Raw genomic sequence first — 7,331 nt, 5'->3', positions numbered from 1 at the left:
TTGATGTGTTTTCCAGGCAATATTACCAATTATGTTTTACTGAGTAGCTCTATTGGGTTAATTAATTGTTTAAGGTTCTTCTTCTTGTTCATTCCCATTCTAAACCCACAAACTAAGTGCCTACCCTAGAATCATAATCTCTAACCTCTGGGCTGTCACCACCACCTCAAAGATTCGAACTGCCCTGGAGAAGATGAGGAAATGGTAGAGGGAAAGGAAACAGGAAAAAAGAGCAGGAAATGAAAGTCCCACGGTTTTGATACCTTTGTCATCACCCTAGATGGTCAATTAGACTAAACAGTATCTGCCTTAAAGAACAGGATGTGACAAGAGAGTCAGAGAGAGAGAAAGAGATGGAAAAAAAGGACACATTTGTTGCGGTGTTGACAGATGTGTAGACACGGAATGACATTTCCCCAAAAAACGTGTGGCATCAGCCTTTCAGCAATCTGACTGTGAAGTCATCCTCCCATGCCGCCTTCTTCCATTCCAGCATTCCCTGACTAATTGTTCTTATAAATGGAGGATCATTTTGTTTTTGTCTACAGCTTTTCAATGTGCTTGTCAAGAAAATAATTCCGCCTCTGTTTCTCTCTCTGAATCTCTCTCTTCTTCCCTACCCAGCCTCGTCCACCTTCAAAATGTCTGAGGATTTTTTAAATGCAAAGTTGTTCTTGGAACGGCAGCAAGAACGGGCGCTAACGAACCAAGTCTAAAGTATAGTCGTCTATGTCTCAGTGGAGAGACACCCAGGAGGCCGCCATAGATTCTAGAGGAATAAAACCTGCAACCACAACTCTCTTTCTGGAGCCATTTAGTGGCGGGAGGATAATCCGGGACTGTTTTGATTTTTTTTTAATACTTTGAACAGCAGCAGCAGTAAATGAGAAGTCCGTGTGTGTTTGTTAGCATGTTAGCAGTGCAGCTGTAGCAACAGCAGTTCTGTGCATCTGTTTCTGCTACCACAGTGTTTACAAGGACAACACTTCTACATGTCACAGCTCCGTTATAAAGGGGCTGATTGGGACCTTAAGACTTTGGATTGGTTCTGGTACTCAGGTTTTAGCAATGAAACTATGGGAGACTGTCAGCCTCTAGTTGAGCAAAGTGTTTAGAGACTGACTTGAGTGAGTCTAGCAAGAAAGTGGATTGTGTTACCTTTTAAATGAGCCAGGTTAGCTGTTTCCACCCGTTTCCAGTTGTTGTGCTCAGCTGACTGGCTGCCGACTGTGGCTTCATGATTATCTTACACCCTTGATAGTGGTATCAATCTTCTCATGTAACTCTTAGCAAGAAAGTTCCTATTCCTTTAATTAACTATTTTCTACTTTTCATTTGCTTCATTTACCATGAATTAAAAAAAGACATTCACACATAAAATAAACCTGGGTAAAAACATGAAATCTACCATAAAATATAAAGCCACGATTCCATCTTAAACCCGGGGGCTTCAATTCCTTTACGTTTTAACTGGCAAATGAGAGACAGAAACTACTTTTTGGCAAACATAAACTAAGTATGAAAATAAATTTCAAAAGCGAAGCCTGTCTTATGGTCTTCATTTGAAAGAACCTCACACATAACAGGAGATGTGAACCAGTGAAGTGATGGGTGTGCCTTTTAGTGAGTATCATTTAAGCCAAATCATATACATAATGGATTATTCCTACTAAATTATGAAGCATAACACCTGCCACACTGTGATGTTGGCAGTGTTTTCAGGAACCAGAGTGATGCTTGTTGAAAGACCTGGTTCTTAACCAGTGTATCATGATAGTCTGGTGGAACATCTAGTGAGCATTGTGAACTTGTTCCAATTATATTATTAATAAAATAAATACGAGGAATTAACTTAAACTACATAAATGATCAGCTTGTAGCCTCTGTATTCCCTTCTAAAGCAAGGCTTTGGGTTTTATGTGCATCCCTCATACATACAAACACACACTCACACACAGACACAGGTCACCGATGTCCTAGTGCCTTATCATGGTATTAGCACTCAGGCAGATCAGTGGTTTCTGTCAACTAACACTCGACCCTTGATGATAGCACAACAGGGCTTGGGTATCTGGATTGTGCGTGTGTGTGCATGCCAGGCTTTATCTTTTTCCTCTTCCTGCTCTCTATCATCCAGTCACATTCCAAAGCCATGACCTCCCCTTTCATTTCCAAACGGGCTGACATCTCTATTTGTTGTCTCTCCTCTGTCTTATTCAGCGCGTCAAACTTTGTATCTTTCTCTCATTTACTTTGTTTCAAGAACACCATTGAAAGTGAAACGAATACAACAAAGCAAAATCCCAAATTCTGTGTCATTTGGTCACTCAGTGCCAGAGGCTTTCTCTCAAGGTCAAAGTCCATCTCTTCACTATTCCAGCAAAAATTGTGAAAAAGTGTCATTAACATGTTTAGTATGACAGTCTCACCTCCTGAAAAGCTGACTCTTTTGAGATGGATGGTAATGATGTTCCCCATCAAACACTAACCTTCAGAAGAAGGCACTCAGCACCACTTATGGAATTCTTTACAAAGAAAACACACATACCTGTTCAATCCCTCTTTACACGCCCCCCTGTGTCGCATGTCTTTGTTTTTGCCTGTGTAAAATTACAGTTGTACAGGTGTCCAGCCGGCAAAGCAATGCTGATAGACAGGCATGCGAGAGGACAGCCAAGCACTTGTGTTCGCCACAAAGATCTTTCTTGTCTTACAACTGGCTGTCCTGCCCAGCATGTGGCTTTGGTTACAAAACCCGCTCTTCTTGCGGGAGCCCCCTTCATCTCCCTGAAGAACACAGAGGACGATGGAAGGTGCTTTCCAAGATGAGCGGCAAAGTGGCTTCCTCTTTCAAAGGGCCGTGGATGTACATGGCTCATGGATTCCTGTGTTAGCTGTGAGATAGTGCAGCACCTGGAGAGGCCATACAGGAAGATAGGACAAGAGACCAGAGGAGAGAGATGAGAAAAAAAAACCCAAAGAGAAGCCGCTTAGATTCGATGCCAGAGAAGGGACAGCAGCTCTCTCGGATTTCAAATGTCCGTTGTGTGAAATTGTGGTTTCAAACGCTTACAACCCCCCCCCCCGCCTGCTCTCATCATCAGCATATCATGAAATGCGTAGATTAGCTCTTTCACAAAAGCATGCTGCACAGAGCCGAGTATTGTGAATTCCACTTTTACCTGTTTGACAAAGTCCGCTCTCTAGGATGAATCAACACTATTATACTTTTGGTTTGAGTTTTTTTATCTTAAAACAATGTGTTTTCTCCTGGAGCCAAATGTAATACACAAAATGCAAGTGTTTATATTGCATACAAAGACAAATGAGACAAAAGGAAAAGTCTTTGTTATTGAAGCTCGGGACAGCAGTAAAACAAAGGGCCTTTTGATGATTGACACATCCAGAGAGTCCCCTGCCAATCTTGCGCACAATCCATTTCCTCAAGCCAAAGTGTTCTCTTTGTGTGTTGAATATGTTTTGGAACATGCCGGCCATTGATTGACATGGGCGCAGGGGCTGGTAAAACATTACTGTGGTGTGAAGCAAACAGCAGTCCGTCTGTCACACTGCCTCAGATGTTTGGCCTGAGGGGGTGTACTGGTATAATAGTGGTGCAAAAATCTGGACATTCTCTCTCTCTCTCTCTTGTTCTCAGTCTCACTCCTCCCTTTTCCTTGTACTCATTCTTGATGCGTTCCCAATTGAATTCTTGCCCTTAAATTATCTTTCAACTATATCGACCTGGTCTTCTGTCTGTCTGCACAGATCTGCTGTGTGTCTTTCACTTACGCTCTGCCTCCACTCGCTTTTGTTTCTTTAAGACACATTCTGTCTTCAAATTTCCTTCATGGACAATCTTCATGAGCTGATTTGGTCAAGTGCAAGAGGCTGTTTCAGCTTTGGATCTGGGTTTAAAGGCACATTGACAGTGATGGAAGGCGCCCAAAGTGCTAGCCATCTTTCACATGCCCATTGGGAATTGGAAGTACACATAATTCTTCCCTTACTTTTCCTAAAGCAATACATCTTAGGCCACTTTTGATGATGATCAATACAGTAATGTTGACAAAACTACATAAATACATTCATAATCATCCCATTATTGGTTTTCCAATACATCCTACATCTGGCTTTAAATACTATGTACAACAATAATAGTGACGTATTTGTACTTCTTCAGGATATTGAAACTTCCTTTTTTTTTTTACCTACAAACAGTTGGAAGGCATAGTATTGACACCCAGTTCGAGTCACCACCTTGCACCTTTCTCTCTCCAAATGAAAACAATAGAAAAAATGCTGTATATATAAAATGACCTGATACTTGTGTATTTCCAAAATGTCATATGGATTGATTCAACACTGGCATTACAATTTTAATCAGCAGTGTAGAACCAGGTGTTAAAGCACATGCGGCAGCCCTCCGGGCCATAAGAAATTGGACAAGGCACCAGGAAATTGTGTCTCCTCCAGAAACAAGTGTTTTGTGATTGTTTACCCCATGTCTTTAAATTGCATTTCTTCCTTTTTAATTTAAGCACCTTAGCTATGGGATTGAGGGAGGGAAAGAGAGAGGGAAGGGGATGTAGGAGGAATGGGGGAACCTTTTCCACTATTTGTTTTTCCCTTTTCTATCCCTCCATCTTCTCCAGTATTAACCCTGTCTGATGTGGTTCCTGTCAAATGCAAATGTCACGACCTGATATGGTCAGCCCACAGGGCACTTTGACTACACGTTCCACACCCAAATTAAAATATGAGGTTGAATGTTCTGTGCACGTGTTTGTGTGTGTGTGTGTGTGTGTGTGTGTTGAGTGTCTTTGCCTGTAAAATGTGCATGCCTTGTGTTTGCGCACATGTGTACGATTGACTGGCTGATCTTGACATACTTGCAATTACAAAAACCGTAAGCAAAAACATGATTGCTGAGAGGACAGGGAGAAATCAAGTGTGATGAATAAAATACAGCTTCCAAAATACAGCACCTTTGTTCTCACCACATGCTTGAGTACCTGTATGAACACGTAGTCCAATCGATAGGTTTGTGAATGAGGAACTTAAGAAACTGCTGTGCATGCAAAATTCAGCTTATAAACAATAGAGTAAAGCGCTGTGGTCAAGATACATTCTGCTCTTAGTTTTTCTTTAGCTTCCAAAAACTTTTATTCACAAAACAAATTGGCTAGGATTTCAAGTTGTCCTTCTAAACTAAAGTACTTCAGTATAATTAACACCTCATCACAGTGGACAAATAAAAATAGCCAAATAAAACGTGAAAGCTAAGGTACGTTCAAAATTGGCCAATCCACAACTTTACTTGTTTTTTTGTCTAAACACAAAGAAAATGTATTTAGTTTTCCATTTTATTTTTCATCTTCTGATCATATCTTCACAGTCACACATTCACACCTTCAAAACGTCTTCTTCTCACATAATTCAATGAGAATTGAACTTTGCATGGTGTGAAAGGGAGTCAATAAAGCAGGATGTTGTGATGAGACCTCAATTCCTTTAGAAGATCGGCAGATAATGATGAAAACGAGGTCACTGGTGACATTCATGTTACATTCCATTCAAAGAAAGGTACATTGTTGCTGGTACCGACACATGTAACGAATGGCAGCTTTTTGGTTGGATATTGTTCTGTAACATCTTTCTCAATATCGTTTCGGCCTACATTAATGTTGGGGGTGGAAATCACCCAACACCATGTTCCATAAACACAATGTTTATTAGCAAGTCACATACAAGCCATCTCTATATACTAAAATGTGTGGTTTCATCTCTTATAAAGTTTTGTCTCACTGTATTGTAAGTATTATTCTTATCCCTTTAAAAGATTGTGGATTTTTTTTTCTGGCTGCATTCTTTAAAACCATATCTATTTTTCAGTGTTTACTCTGATGGCTATAAAGACCAGTAAAGTGGCAGAATTCCCTTGCTTGATTGGAACAAAAGGAAAAGTTGTTACCAGCGGACTAAAATTGTGAAAGTGGATTTGTATGGTCCACAAGAGCTGTATCTGTAACTCTGTCTGTGTATTATATGTGCTTCTGAGAGAACATATGGTTGGGTGTAGTCAGAAATACGCCCCTGACTGTGCTGTGAAGTAATCACCAGTAGAGGGAAGCATACAATCAGCTATGAAGAGCCATTGCATTGAAACAAGACACAATACTAAAGTAAATCATATGTCAAGAGGTATTAGGCCTCAGTTAAAGATAAATAAAACATTGCCAAATGCCCTATCTATAGAATACTAGCTAATAAATCTCCTGTAGGTTTTTAAACCATGGTGCTGAGTGTGTCCATATTTCAAAATACATGCACATTTGCTGTGACTACGTGCAATAGATCTAACTAAAATGCATATTTGTCTTCTCTTCTATTCTCTTTTATAAGTTTGTGGTATTCATTCAATCATAAAAAATAATGAGGTTGGAATTAGGTGAATGCCATAACACCACTCGGAGTGCCCATACTGTAAAAATGTGTGTATTTGAATTAAAGTGATGCATATTTGTATTCATAGAGATACGAACAAGCTAAATATTTGAGCTTCAGGAGCTGCTGATATCTTTGGACAAATATTGCCTTTTGTGACTAAAATCATATGCTCTTGACTTGTAGCATCAGTATGCAATTCATAGTTCTCAACAATTATGCTATGATAACACATTAACCATCTATTAATATAGATATACTCACAACAGCCATATATATATATATATGGCTGTTGTGAGTCATCTCACAGAATAATGACTGCACCCAGAGCGTCACCTACTTAGGTACTTATGCGTATGCAAGCATGCATTGATGCACGTACACACACAAGTACACACACACGTACACACACACTAAGGGCAGATATAGCTCTTGTCACCTAGCCGTCCAATAATAAACACCACCAACTTTTATGACACCACTCTTCTGAAGAGTCTTCAATTCTGACAGCAATTCTAGTCTGCTAATTTCATTGGTTAGATTCGATAGATAGATGGATGGATGGATGGATGGATATATAGATGGATGGATAGATAGATAGATAGATAGATGGATAGATAGATGGGATGGATAGATAGATAGATGGATGGATAGATAGATAGATAGATAGATAGATGGATAGATAGATAGGATGGATAGATAGATGGATGGATGGATAGATAGATAGATAGATAGATAGATAGATAGATAGATGGATAGATAGATAGATGGATAGATAGATGGATAGATAGATAGATAGATGGATAGATAGATAGATGGATAGATAGATGGATAGATAGATAGATGGATGGATGGATAGATAGATAGATAGATAAGATAGATAG

Source organism: Pholis gunnellus (assembly GCF_910591455.1).
Source record: "Pholis gunnellus genome assembly, chromosome: 8".
Taxonomy (NCBI): Eukaryota; Metazoa; Chordata; class Actinopteri; order Perciformes; family Pholidae; genus Pholis; species Pholis gunnellus.
This window is presented reverse-complemented; position numbering follows the sequence as displayed.